This window comes from Coregonus clupeaformis, chromosome 11, assembly GCF_020615455.1.
Source record: "Coregonus clupeaformis isolate EN_2021a chromosome 11, ASM2061545v1, whole genome shotgun sequence".
NCBI classification, from domain to species: Eukaryota; Metazoa; Chordata; class Actinopteri; order Salmoniformes; family Salmonidae; genus Coregonus; species Coregonus clupeaformis.
In genome coordinates this window covers 23,861,391-23,876,207 of record NC_059202.1, presented here as the reverse complement: position 1 = coordinate 23,876,207, position 14,817 = coordinate 23,861,391, and the positions used below count along the sequence as shown (strand labels likewise).

At 40.5% G+C, this 14,817-nt stretch overlaps 1 long non-coding RNA gene across 1 annotated transcript; it reads right to left on the bottom strand.

Moving 5' to 3' along the window:
* Window positions 1-10,282: 10,282 nt before the first annotated feature.
* On the bottom strand, window positions 10,283-13,674 carry LOC121577253. The gene is made up of 3 exons (XR_006002589.1): window positions 13,519-13,674; window positions 10,825-11,068; window positions 10,283-10,728 (listed from the first exon to the last, which is right to left on the bottom strand). It is a non-coding gene; the product is annotated as an uncharacterized LOC121577253 (long non-coding RNA).
* Window positions 13,675-14,817: the final 1,143 nt, after the last annotated feature.

Genomic DNA, 14,817 nt, shown 5'->3' with positions numbered 1-14,817 from the left:
ACAGGAAGTGTGTGTTGTAGACAGGGGATTGGACAGTAGAGGGAGCCACCCATATCTTGGGAAGATTATATACTGGGTAAAACGAAGAAGAGGTTAGAGCGGCCATTGCAATCTGGGACGCCGCTCTCCGGGTGGTCATGACATCCGTAACCTTATGCTGGAATCTTGTGATATGAATAAAACTTATGATCAAAGGTTCAGTATAAGCGGACTCCTTTGTTACAGCAATGATTAGCAGCATTGACTCGACACTACAAATGGCGTCACGAAAAGGGAGGGTCTGCATCTCTCCTTTGTTCCATTCAAGCGCCAAGCTGACTCGTTCTGAAGTCATGGCCAGATAAGGGTGAGTTTTTTTCTCACCACTTTGGAAATGTGTTAGTTTGGAGGCTATTTGAGTGTGCACTGGAGAGATGTACCGTTAGGACCGATGTGTGCCTCGTGTTGCTTTATTGCTGAGAACTGGGGGTCTGGCTAACCATACATTTGTTTGCACTGGTAAACAGCGCAAAAGGGGGGAGAGCCTATATAGTGTCTATAGAGATAGGAATTCTAGAACAATCGATGGAAGTGAATAAGGCAGAGATATGTATACAAGTTAGAACATTGCGGATTTGGCAAGACCTCTAACGGGGTGACCTCTATGGTGGGCCTAAAATCCTGATAACGCATTCGGTGTGATTAGGTGGGTTCTGGGAACTCGAGTTTGTGGAATATACATTCTATTGCATGTTACCGCTCAGCTGGTGGTTGACGAAGCATTTGTTTGATGTAACCTCTCATATGAATATCCATAAACTCACGGCAGAATAAAGTTAGGGACAAAGAAAATGAATTTTAAGGCGCAATGTAGGGTACATGCTACATGTGGCACGCCACATGGTACATACATGCTAAGGCTAAATGCTAATGCTAAATGCTAATTATGCTGCATGCTACATGCTACCATGTGACCTTAGAGGGATGGAATAAAGCCTCTTAAATTATGTTTGTGTGTGTAGAATTTAGGTTCTATGCTTTGTGAGCTCTGTTAAATGTTGTTTGACTATGAGGAGAAAACGGAGTTACAGCGGGACTGTTAACTGTCTGTTTGGGTTGGGGAGAGAGCTGAGAAGCTCCCTTCCACGGTGAAATCGTGGTGATGAATGTACTGCGCATGCGTGTGATTTTACGACACTAGAGTGACGTAGGGAGCAATCCTCTGTTACACGGTGCAAGGGGGGGGAGACAGAGACACAGACGAAGGAACAAAGAGAAGAGATTTGAACACGAATGGAATGTTCTGGTTGTTACATCGGCTGTTGTTTGAAGATGAAACTGGTTTCTTGACACATATTGAATTGATAAATGAGAGAGAGATGTTGACGGATTAAAAATAAAAATAATTAAGTAAATAAATAAAATAAAAATTTTATTGAGCTATCTATAATTATTCCTGAGTTAATTCTTAGAGCGAATGTGAACGGAGGAATATTGAATGGTTGAAGTGACTCAGTGATTGCATAAACTGCTAAATTCTTGTCTGTTTCTATGCTCTTTTGTCATATGAGAGGAAATAGGAACGATGGGACGAGAGAGAGAGAAAGAGAGGAGGTGCTGACGTGTACATCACGTGACAAGGGGTGACGCGACAGAGGATCGAGTCAGATATCAGGCTAGTGCTGTTCTGTTTACAAAAAAATCTTCCCCTACAGGATATTTGATGTTATGACAATTTCACAGAGACTTGGCAACAGACTGATCAATTGAATAAAATTTGCATTTTGGAGTTTCTGTGCATCACTTGGTTTGATTACAGTTCTGTTGGAAATCGAGTACTGACATTATTCTGTAAAATTAAGATAATGGGATGCTTATTAAGCAATGGGATTTATGAGTACTGTAGTGTTGCTGGATTATAGGTATTATACATACCACCTTCAATCAGGAAAGGTAAGATAGCCACTAATTGATAAATTAGTAAAATAGGAAATACAAATAAAAAAAGTAATTTTTTATTATTCATAAATTTATTTTTGAATATTCATATTTTTTATTGATTGATTTTTGTTATTTGGATAAAGGGAGGAAGCCATAGGCTATATAGTCTAAAATAAGATAATGCACATTAAAGGAATATAAAAGAGTTCTTACAATGGGGAAAAAGGATATCAGGACTATGAAGGTAATTACACCTGTTGATATAGTTGAAAATAGTAAACATTGCAATACCATTAACTAAAGGTTGTCCGGCAAATGGAACAAACGTTGGCCTGACATTGAACAACCATAGCTAGTAGAGGGAATCTTAACCCTGACGTCATCAACATGATGAAAGTGGTTGAATAATAGAGAGAGGAGAAGCAGAAACGACCATAAAGATGAATCCAAAACTCCAAAAGAAGAAGAAAATGAGATGTCTGGAAACTAAGGGTGGAGTGAGGTTAAGGAAGATGGAACTTGAAGATGAAGAAGAAGATGATGATGATCAGAGTGATTGAGAAGAGATCATGGGTGGATATGACTCTGTGATCAGAAGGAAGTTGGCAAGAGAGGAAAGAAGAAGGATACTAGAGATTTGATCTCTGATGGAAGTTGAAGGAAGAAGGATACAAGAGATTTGATCTCTGATGGAAGGTGAAGATGGAGAAAGCGATGAAGATTTGGAGATTAAAGGTGCTGCGTATTCAAGAGGATTTTATCCTACAATGATTAGCAAAGAAGAAATAGAGATATAGACTGAAGTGTATTATGCCTGGATAAGGAGAATAATTTAGAAGAGACAACGAGAACTGGAACAACAACTCAAGAAGCTGAAGAGAAGAGGAAAAAACTGCTGAGAAAAGGATCCCAAGAATGGGAGGAGAAGAATACATTGAGGCCAAGGAAAGGCCACTAGTAAGAAGATGATGGAAGATGATATTTCGAGGACAGAACTTAGAATATAACCTGTTGAAGAATACTGATATGTCAACAACAAGAAAGAGCAGGACCAAGAAACTCTCAGAAAACTTAATCAAATACAACTGGTGGAGAATAAGAAGGAGAAGAAACAAGCTTTGGTTATGCAGAATCAGTGTGCACCAAATCAACAATCACTGCCACAGCTTCAACCAGACCAGTTCCAACCGCAATTGTACCAGCCACCAAGGCGGTACCAGTTGTTTCATATCCACAGCCAGTTTCTGGACAGACACAGAATTGGAGAGAAAGAGGACGAGAAGGCTTAGAAGAGGAGGAAGATTTCAGCCACACTTCCAGCAACTTTCAGAAGAGTCTTATAATTGTGGACAGGTTGGTTACTTTACCTGTGAGTGCAATGCGCCAGGAGGAAACAACAGAGGAAATTTTTGAGGAAGATAAAGGAGCAAGTGAAGATCACCTGTTCTCCAGGTGAACCCTTAAAGGAGCAAGGATTCTAGAGTGCCTAGAAGATCCGAAGGGGGGTGTCAGCTGATAGCACCGATTAGGGAGAAGAAAAATATCCAACAATTGAAGTGAAAACAAAGGACTATGAGAGGAGAAGTGATAGAGGAAAAGCTTTTATCTGTGTTGAGCCTAAAGAGGTTAAACATCTCACTATGTAAAATTAACTAATTAGGATAGGGATTTGAGAAGGTAAAACAGTTGATTACTCTTAAGGAACCAATTGAGCTCTGCTATAAAAAAATCAAAGAGAAATTAAAATACACATACTAATATCAGAACATATACCTATTGCATTGTTGGGAAGAGATGCATTGTGTAAATTGAACTGTACAATAAGATGTACACTAGACGGCTGTCTGGTAGAAGATTTTTAAAAAGTAGGGTTTTTGGGAATCTATTAGACTGCCTATTAGACAATCTGTCTGAAGAATAAAGTTAAAAGGGGTGATTTATTCTGGGTTACATTCCTACACCAAGAGATTTCAGGCTAGGCTAAAGGATGTTTAGTCGTTTGCCAAGTCTGTGTGTAAAGAAGTCAGAAGCAGGTGGGGACTTCCCGATCACATATTCTAAAAATTGGTGGTAAAAGGATTTTGTGAATAAATCAGTGGAAAGGGTTTTTAAAAGTTAGGAGAAAAGTTAGATTAAAAAAGTTAGGAGAACTAGGGTTGAAGGAACTATAAGACAGTAAGCTAAGTTTCAAAGTTAGTAGTAAGAGAGAGAGAGAACAGTGGTGAAGGAAAATGTAGAGTTTAGTGGGAAGATAGATATGGTAGGAGTTTAGATCTGTTAGGAGCAGATGCATTGAGAAAGTATGCGTTGCTGAATGATAAGAGAAGATTGAGGGTGATTGAGTATCTATATTTACAATTCCCAGCAGGAAGATCAAGGTAATTGTAGGTGTATTTTTTATAATCAAAAGTTTGAAAGTGAGGGTTTAGAGTAGGAAGAGAGAGTGAATGTAGTGACACTAGTGGTGAGAGATGGAAATACAAGTCAGGAGTTCAAAGTCTTAGGGAGAATGGATGAAGTAACAACAATGACATCAACACTTCAGCATATTAAAACAACAGTGAGAAGTAATTCAATTCTTTCAACATTGATAGCTATTAAAGCCATAAATATATCGCATTTGATTACAAGGGAACCAATAGCTCAAGCACCAATTTTAGAAGAAAAGACTGTTATTAGGGTTAGGATGGGTGATACAGCTCATCTTCCTTGTAGCTGTGAGAGATGGAGTGGGGGAGGGGACGTTCCTCTCACATGGAGAGATAATTATGGAGAAGAAGTATTGTTATCAGGACCAGAAGTAGAAGCTGTTGCACCTAGTCAAAGGAAGTATATTTTGTACAACAATATGAAGGGGAAGAGGGTTATGAGTGATTGTTCACTTATTTTGCGTAATGTTACAGAGAAAGATCAGGGAGAATATATGTGTACTTATCTAGTGCAAGCATTAAAATTTGTTCCGGTTAAGAATGATTGGTTAAAAGGCTATGTAATTCGTAAAGTGACGCGTATAATGGAAGATTTGAAGTCTGTTGAAGCTTCCACAGTCACAAAAGGAGTTCAGGGGAAGTATATTACAGTAGCCACTCCAACAGTAAATAATACACAGAGGATATCGGTAGCTTTCCCACTAGAAGTAGTTAAGGGTGTTAATACATCAACTAAATCAACTACTTTAATGGTAACTTTGAAAGGGATTAATGGTACGACGGCAATAACAAATGTAGGAAGTATGACACAGACACCAACAACAACTTTTCTGAAATTAAAGGATGTAGCAAGAGTGACTCAGGAGTTTATGGTACGGATGGAGAGTGCTGTCAATGGTAGTAAGGATAGGGGTAAAATAGGAGAGCAGATGGTGGTAGAGAAGAATATAGATTCATCTGAAATAGTGCAAGATACTATCATGGAGGTACAGGATGAGTTCTTTGATTTCAACATAACATCAGAAGATACATCTGATCAATACCGCTCGTTAGGGAAAAGAGAAACTAAATGGAAGGCATATGGATTTGATTCTTCTGTTTTAAAGATTAAAGATGAATGGGCAGGTATGAATCTTTGGTTCCAACAGTTAACTCATTCTGTAAGATCAGTGAGGAATATTGAGGGTCCATGTCTGTTGAGAATTCCAGCACCAGACACGTGGGGTTCCATTTTAGAGATGGTCGCTCAACCTCTATCGAGTACGTGTCAATCTTATGCTTTGTCATGGCTGTTGTATCAGCAACAATCATTAACAGATAAAATAATGTCGTTGTCAAAACATTTGTTTAAGCCTAGGTTTAGGTGTTCTTGGTTAAATGAATTACCCTATGTGAATTTGTTAGATGGGAGGGAAAGTCAGTTAACAGCGAACCCTGAAGCATTGGAGGTGAAACCAGTGAGGGCTAAAAGTTGTTTTTGTTCTAATAAAACATATGATGGAAAGGGTATGTTCATGGGAATATCAGATTGTGATGATTATATGATGACTTTGGGTAAGCATGAACATAAGGTTAGAGATGAGAAATATAATGTTACTTTTTATGTTCCCGTTAGTAAGAACAGCAGGACTTTGATGGTGGAAGATCAGATTTTGCCTGACAATGTGACTATTGGGAATTTTAGAGATATTTGGTGGGTTTGTGGTGATAAAGCATATATATTCTTACCTTATGGATGGAAAGGATGTTGTTACATGTCAACGTTGAAGCTACCATATGAGGTTTTTACCATTAAAAGAGGGGTAGCACCGGACACAGATAAATCTGAATCTAGGTTTGGAAATAGGGTGAAAAGGGACATGGCGACATTTCATAGTCTTGAAGCCTACCATTGGAGGATAAGTCTAGGAGAAAAGTGGGGACTGGGACTTTTTCCATGGTATGGTGTAACATTTTTGGCAGATCATATTGATAATATTACCTATACCTTGCAGGGGTTTTGCAAATGAAACGATAAGAGGGTTTAATCTTCTGTCGAAGATGTTTTGCTTTTGTAATTTGTTACTGACCTTTGAGAAAGCTATGATATTGAGATAGGTTGGAGTTGTGATGCCTGGAGACAACACTCAGATGCCGTTGTTGACGGTTCCTGATCTGGATGAAGAGGGACAAGTGGGACTGGATGGAGTATTGATGGATAAATATCCTTTTTGATTATTTGATCATTTTTCAAAAAAAAAATTCAATATTAGTGTGATTTTAGTATGATGTTATGAATCAAAGGGGGGAAATAGGATAATGTGATTCATATATCATTTTATATTCTTATATTCTTAGTTGATATTGATGTTTAATTTGAAAGTGTTGTTTTGCAAAAGATACTGTTTGGTCTTTTCTTTTCTTCCAGAAGCATTTGGGGGAATATGTAGAGATTGAAATACTCAAACAAGGACAATATGAAAGGACAATATGAAGGGAACTGGAGGAGATTGAACAAGGAAGGTGTGGAAAGGTTCCAATTCCATCATCAAAGATGCATTGGAAGAGGAGACTGCTGAGGAGATGAAGTGTAGTGGACTACATTCCAGTGTCTGCAATGAAATATAGACATATTTGCATGTGTAATACATAATGTGTGTCATATTCTTAGCTATAAATTTTTGTAGAATGATATTTGATGTTATTGGATACATGTGGGGATCTTAGATGTTTTTGTTTATTTCGTGAATGCTTAGGGACAGGGAGTCTAGGCAGGGATAGAGATCCACTGTAGGGTCCGATGGGTCGACCAGCCTGAGAGTGGACATTTTGGATAGTATTTTGTTTGCTGGGGCTTTCATGTGTATTTAATTGGAATTGATCTGGAGTACCTAGGTGGTTGCCTGGGGCAGAGGGACCGTGAGATAATTTTACTGTCTTGATTGATGGATGGATCTTTGGAACGAAGGCTGCCAGACAGTTTTTCGCTCTCACACTCCATAAAGATTTGTTCATATTTCATAGTAATGTATTCACACTTCATAAAGATTTGTTCATATTTCATAGTAATGTATTCACACTTCATAAACATTTGTTCATATTTCATAGAAAGGTATTTACACTCCAGAGGGAAATGTTTTTGGTTTAATGTTAAAGATACTCAATAAGATAAATTGTTACTTGTCATAATCCTATTTTGTTTGTTTTCGAGACTTTTAGTTCGTCTCGAAGGGGGGAATGTAGTATATGAAGATTATGACTTTGTTAATGTTTTCAGTGGAACCTGAGAGGATGTTTATTTTAGTGTCAGAGGGAATTGTTTTAGTGTGACGCCACATAAAACAGACAGGAAGTGTGTGTTGTAGACAGGGGTTTGGACAGTAGAGGGAGCCACCCATATCTTGGGAAGATTATATATACTGGGTAAAAACGAAGAAGAGGTTAGAGCGGCCATTGCAATCTGGGACGCCGCTCTCCGGGTGGTCATGACATCCGTAACCTTATGCTGGAATCTTGTGATATGAATAAAACTTATGATCAAAGGTTCAGTATGAGCGGACTCCTTTGTTACAGCAATGATTAGCAGCATTGACTCGACACTACACTGACAGCGCGGGACCAGTCCACTCCGACCCTGTCCAGCGCGCCGACGAGTGCGGTAAAAATATCAGCTGCTGTCGTTGTATCTGTCATCGGCACCAACTCCACGAACTCCTCGGTGACGGTCAATGTGTCATCAACTCCGCGGATGAAAAAATGGCCAGTTGTGCAACATCTGTAATGTCCGTGCTTTCATCAATTGCAAGCGAAAACGCAATAAATGACTTTACTTTTTGCTTCAACTGGCTGTCCAAATCCACTGAAAGATCGGAAATCCTGTCTGCAACTGTGTTTCTTGTCAGGCTGATATTTGCAAAAGCCTGCCGCTTTTCAGGGCACACAATCTCCGCTGCCTTCATCATGCATGTTTTTACAAATTCACCCTCACTAAATGGTTTTGAAGCCACTGCGATTTCATTAGCAATGAGGTAGCTAGCTTTCACTGCAGCGTCACTGATGTCTCGGCTGTGAGTAAACACAGACTGCTGTTTCTTCAGACCCGCCAACAGTTCATTCACCTTCTCTCATCTCCGCTGTCCTTGAAAGTTGTCATATTTGTCGGCATGAAGACTCACATAGTGGCGACGTAAGGTTATATTCTTTCAGCACTGCAACATGCTCTGAACACACCAAACATACAGCTTTCCCATTCAATTCCGTGAATAAATAGGATGACCATTTTTCTTGGAACACTCTGCGTCCACTTTTCTCTTTTTTGACAGAGACATATTGGGGCAATGAGGGTGCCAAAGCACATAATGTTAAAAGTAGAAGCCGTAATAAATATCGCGGGCAAAACAAAGTAGCTCATTGGCTGCACGTGCTTGACCTACTTGCTCTGCCCCGGTATAAACAGTTTGCTTGCTTAACACAATTGCTATTGCGCCATCCAGTGGACGCAATTGGAACAGCAGTTTATTTTATAGAAAAATTGCAGCGCATTTTTATACTTTACAATTTTTTGTTATTTTTATATTTTTTTTATATATTTTTTTTTCTTCAAAATCATCTCGCGGGCCGGATTAAACCCGTTTGCGGGCCTGATCCGGCCCGCGGGCCGGACGTTTGACACCCCTGATTTACACAAATGTAATCTTTCACCACATTCGTCACAAGTTTTTTCTCTTATTAATCCTAATTATCTGTCCTTTAGGATAGATTTCACAGCTTGTGAGTGTGACTTTGCAGTCTGCAGCATATTGTTGTGGCAGAATTGGGGCGAGCTGTTGTAACTTCTCAAGGAATATGTTCTGTGTTGAACTGTGATGTTATGCCTTTCATAGACTCCTGGTATATCTGCACCCTAACACAATGCCATTGTGTTCTGGAACTGATGCTTGTATAAAGAACTGTTGTGTAACAATATGATTGTATTATCACCTCCCACTCTTCGAGCTCCTTCCCTGACTGCTCGTATGTATTAAAGATTCATGATTATAATAATAAATTATTCTCTTAACATTAACATTGATCAATGGGAGCACAGTGGTGTCTCAAATAGTGGGAATCGGTTTGCCCATATGTAGGGATCGGTTACCTACAATCACGGGCAGCAGGAATCAGATAGCCTACATCTGGGAAAGGTTCTTTATAGCAGGAATCGGGTAGCCTGCAAGCCGGAATCAGATAGCCTGCCAGTAGGAATCGAATAGCCTACATCGGGGAAAAGTACTTATAGCAGGAATTGGGTAGCCTGCAAGTAGGAATCGGATAGCCTGCAAGTAGGAATTGGATAGCCTACATTGGGGAAAAGTACTTCAAGCGGGAATTGGGTAGCCTGCAAGTAAGAATCGGATAGCCTACAAGTAAGAATCGGATAGCCTACTAGATAATAGTTATAATATACTGTATATATATATACAATCGGTTTGCACACATGAGAGGGCTAATGAAGTTGGTAAAAGTAAGGGAGAAGTTGAAGGTAATTACAGAAAGACTGTAATAGTTTGGTTGGTAATAGGACGGGTTGAGTATAGCTAGAGAGGAAGGGACAGACCAGTGGTCAGGTAGAACTGTTTCAGTTGAGAGATGTAGTTGGATAAAGAGAGATGAAATTGTATGTGTGTATAATGGGTTACTAAAGATTTGATAAATCAACAATAAAAAACGGAGAAAACTATTTTCAAAAATATATATACAACTTCCGCACCCACACGTAGATGCACGTCAGCGGTGTGGAAAGTACTCAGAGAAATGTTCAGTGGTCACCTTAAGGATCATTTGATAATAACCAGCCACAGTAGGGGCGCCCCTCAGGGGGAACAGCATCTTTAATACAGCAATACCCACAGGTACAAGTAGACCAATCATACAGGGAAAATAACTTCCTGTGTTGGTAGATACGGGTGCTACTAGATCCACTTTTGGTAAAGGAACTGGATTTGACCTACCCCTAACCAATAAAACTATAAACACTTATGGGATTTCCTCAAACCCTGGTAATCCATTTTGAAACAAACCCATGCCCTGTTCAATAGGACCAATGAATGTTGAACATGATTTTCTGTATTCACCCACTCAACTGTTTAACTTGCTAGGTAGAGACTTGTTAACTAAACGTAATGCTACAATTGATTGTACCCCTGATGGAGTTCTTGTTGACATCCCAAATGATGAGGTATTGAACCAATGTGTAAGTAGGAAAGGTGGGGGTCTGACACTGCCTCCCAGTCTATTCTGTCTCAGGTGCCAGAAACCTTATGGACAGAGCATTCCAATGACAGGGGACTGATATGCAGTTCCAGCCCAGTGGTAAATAATGTTGATCCCAAGAAGAAACTCCACAGGTTACCTCGATATCCTATTAAGACAAAGGCAACAGAAGGGATTATACAGATTATTCAATCACTGTAGGCACAGGGTAAACTGTTTGTAACAAATAATGTTTGCAACACACCCATTTTTCCTGTTACGAAACCTGGGAGAGATGAGCGGCGCCTGGTTCAGGACCTGAGAACTGTAAATTATGTGGTAGTCCCAGTTTATCCTGTGGTACCCAACCCAGTTGCCATTCGGTCATCAGTTCACCCAGAGGCAGAATGGTTTACTGTAATAGATCTCTGTTGTGCGTTTTTCTCTGTTCCAGTGCACAAGGATAGTCAGTACCTGTTTGCATTATATGGGGGACATCTTGGTGGCATCTAGGAGCAGAGAAACACACATTAAGGATATTAACACGGTATTACAAACATTAGCACACAAAGGCCACCAAAGGCATCCAAAAATAAATTACAGCTGTGTCAATCTCGGGTTTTGTATTTGAGTCATCACCTCTCCTGTGGTCAGCGCTCCCTCACCGATGCTGGAGTTACGTCTATTTTAGACTGACCCGCACCAACTACAACCCGCCAGATGAGAGCATGTTTTGGAATGGCAGGTTATTGTCGTGACTATTCCATCCTTTCCCCTGGTCTCGAGAGCTACCTTAAAAAGGAAGCTTGCTCCAAAGTTTCTCTCCACTGGCTGATGTATTTTATAATTTCGGCGCATTACATATTCATCTCAAAATAGACATTTAATGAGTGTGTAGCAGAAAGTGAATATCCAATGGAAATTGGTTATAAATACACTGCTCAAAAAAATAAAGGGAACACTTAAACAACACAACGTAACTCCAAGTCAATCACACTTCTGTGAAATCAAACTGTCCACTTAGGAAGCAACACTGATTGACAATAAATTTCACATGCTGTTGTGCAAATGGAATAGACAACAGGTGGAAATTATAGGCAATTAGCAAGACACCCCCAATAAAGAAGTGGTTCTGCAGGTGGTGACCACAGACCAGTTCCTATGCTTCCTGGCTGATGTTTTGGTCACTTTTGAATGCTGGCGGTGCTTTCACTCTAGTGGTAGCATGAGACGGAGTCTACAACCCACACAAGTGGCTCAGGTAGTGCAGCTCATCCAGGATGGCACATCAATACGAGCTGTGGCAAGAAGGTTTGCTGTGTCTGTCAGCGTAGTGTCCAGAGCATGGAGGCACTCCCAGGAGACAGGCCAGTACATCAGGAGACGTGGAGGAGGCCGTAGGAGGGCAACAACCCAGCAGCAGGACCGCTACCTCCGCCTTTGTGCAAGGAGGAGCAGGAGGAGCACTGCCAGAGCCCTGCAAAATGACCTCCAGCAGGCCACAAATGTGCATGTGTCTGCTCAAACGGTCAGAAACAGACTCCATGAGGGTGGTATGAGGGCCCGACGTCCACAGGTGGGGGTTGTGCTTACAGCCCAACACCGTGCAGGACGTTTGGCATTTGCCAGAGAACACCAAGATTGGCAAATTCGCCACTGGCGCCCTGTGCTCTTCACAGATGAAAGCAGGTTCACACTGAGCACATGTGACAGACGTGACAGAGTCTGGAGACGCCGTGGAGAATGTTCTGCTGTCTGCAACATCCTCCAGCATGACCGGTTTGGCGGTGGGTCAGTCATGGTGTGGGGTGGCATTTCTTTGGGGGGCCGCACAGCCCTCCATGTGCTCACCAGAGGTAGCCTGACTGCCATTAGGTACCGAGATGAGATCCTCAGACCCCTTGTGAGACCATATGCTGGTGCGGTTGGCCCTGGGTTCCTCCTAATGCAAGACAATGCTAGACCTCATGTGGCTGGAGTGTGTCAGCAGTTCCTGCAAGAGGAAGGCATTGATGCTATGGACTGGCCCCCCCGTTCCCCAGACCTGAATCCAATTGAGCACATCTGGGACATCATGTCTCGCTCCATCCACCAACGCCACGTTGCACCACAGACTGTCCAGGAGTTGGCGGATGCTTTAGTCCAGGTCTGGGAGGAGATCCCTCAGGAGACCATCCGCCACCTCATCAGGAGCATGCCCAGGCGTTGTAGGGATGTCATATAGGTACGTGGAGGCCACACACACTACTGAGCCTCATTTTGACTTGTTTTAAGGACATTACATCAAAGTTTGATCAGCCTGTAGTGTGGTTTTCCACTTTAATTTTGAGGGTGACTCCAAATCCAGACCTCCATGGGTTGATACATTTGATTTCCATTGATAATTTTTGTGTGATTTTGTAGTCAGCACATTCAACTATGTAAAGAAAAAAGTATTTAATAAGATTATTTAATTCATTCAGATCTAGGATGTGTTGTTTAAGTGTTCCCTTTATTTTTTTGAGCACTGTATATACAGTGCATTCGGAAAGTATTCAGACCCCTTGACTTTTTCCACATTTTGTTACGTTACAGCCTTATTCTAAAATTGATTAAATACATTTTTTCCACCATCAATCTACACACAATACCCCATAATGACACAAACATCATGTTGAAAACCAACATGAATGGTGCCAAATGAAACGCTTGGAAGGTGTGTTTTAGTGGTAGGTGTGTTTTAGTGGTAGGTGTGATTTAGTGCTAGGTGTGTTTTAGTGCTAGGTGTGTTTTAGTGCTAGGTGTGTTTTAGTGCTAGGTGTGTTTTAGTGCTAGGTGTGTTTTAGTGCTAGGTGTGTTTTAGTGCTAGGTGTGTTTTAGTGCTATGTGTGTTTTAGTACTGGACTAGGGGCCTGTCTCTAATGGCATCCTATTCCCTATGGAGTGCCATTAGGGACAGCCTAGATATCAGAGAGCTGACCTTTGCTTGGCCTCTGGGTAGGCAGCTACTCTCTGTCTTGTCCCTCCCCCGGCCGGGCCACCACACAGGTGAGTGTGTGCTCCACGCAAGGAGCCTTGGGGAAGTTCAGAACGCCCAGCTATCTGTCTCAGGGGTCCGTGGGGCACAGGTTGCATGTTCTTGAGGTCACTGAGGGGTCAGGAGGACAGAGTCATGGAAGGAGCACATACACATGCACACACCTAGACTATCTATCTGTTATGAAGACTTGTAGAGAAAATAGATGATTCTATCAAATGTGCTTACCAGGTATATGATACTCTATCAGATATCAATATGCTTACCAGGTATATGATACGCTATCAGATATCAATATGCTTACCAGGTATATGATACGCTATCAGATATCAATATGCTTACCAGGTATATGACATGCTATCAGATATGCTTATCAGGTATACGATATTCTATCAGATATCAATATGCTTACCAGGTATACGATATGCTATCAGATATCAATATGCTTACCAGGTATATGATGCGCTATCAGATATCAATATGCTTACCAGGTAAACGATACACTATCAGATTTTAATATGCTTACCAGGTATATGATACGCTATCAGATATCAATATGCTTACCAGGTATATGATATGCTATCTGATATGCTTACCAGGTATACAATATGCTATCAGATATCAATATGCTTACCAGGTATATGATACGCTATCAGATATCAATATTCTTACCAGGTATATGATATGCTATCAGATATCAATATGCTTACCAGGTATATGGTATGCTATCAGATATCATTATGCTTACCATGTATATAATATGCTACCAAATATCAAATATGCTTACCAGGTATACGATATGCTATCAGATATCAATATGCTTACCAGGTATACGATACGCTATCAGATATCAATATTCTTACCAGGTATCTGATACGCTCTCAGATTTCAATATGCTTACCAGGTATATGATACGCTATCAGATATCAATATGCTTACCAGGTATATGATACGCTATCAGATATCAATATGCTTACCATGTATATGATATTCTACCAAATATCAAATATGCTTACCAGGTATACGATATGCTATCAGATATCAAATATGCTTACCAGGTATATGATATGCTATCAGATATCAATACGCTTACCAGGTATATGATACGCTATCAGATTTTAATATGCTTACCAGGTATATGGTATGCTATCAGATATCACTATTCTTACCATGTATATGATACGCTATCAGATATCAATATGCTTACCAGGTATACGATATGCTATCAGATATCAATATGCT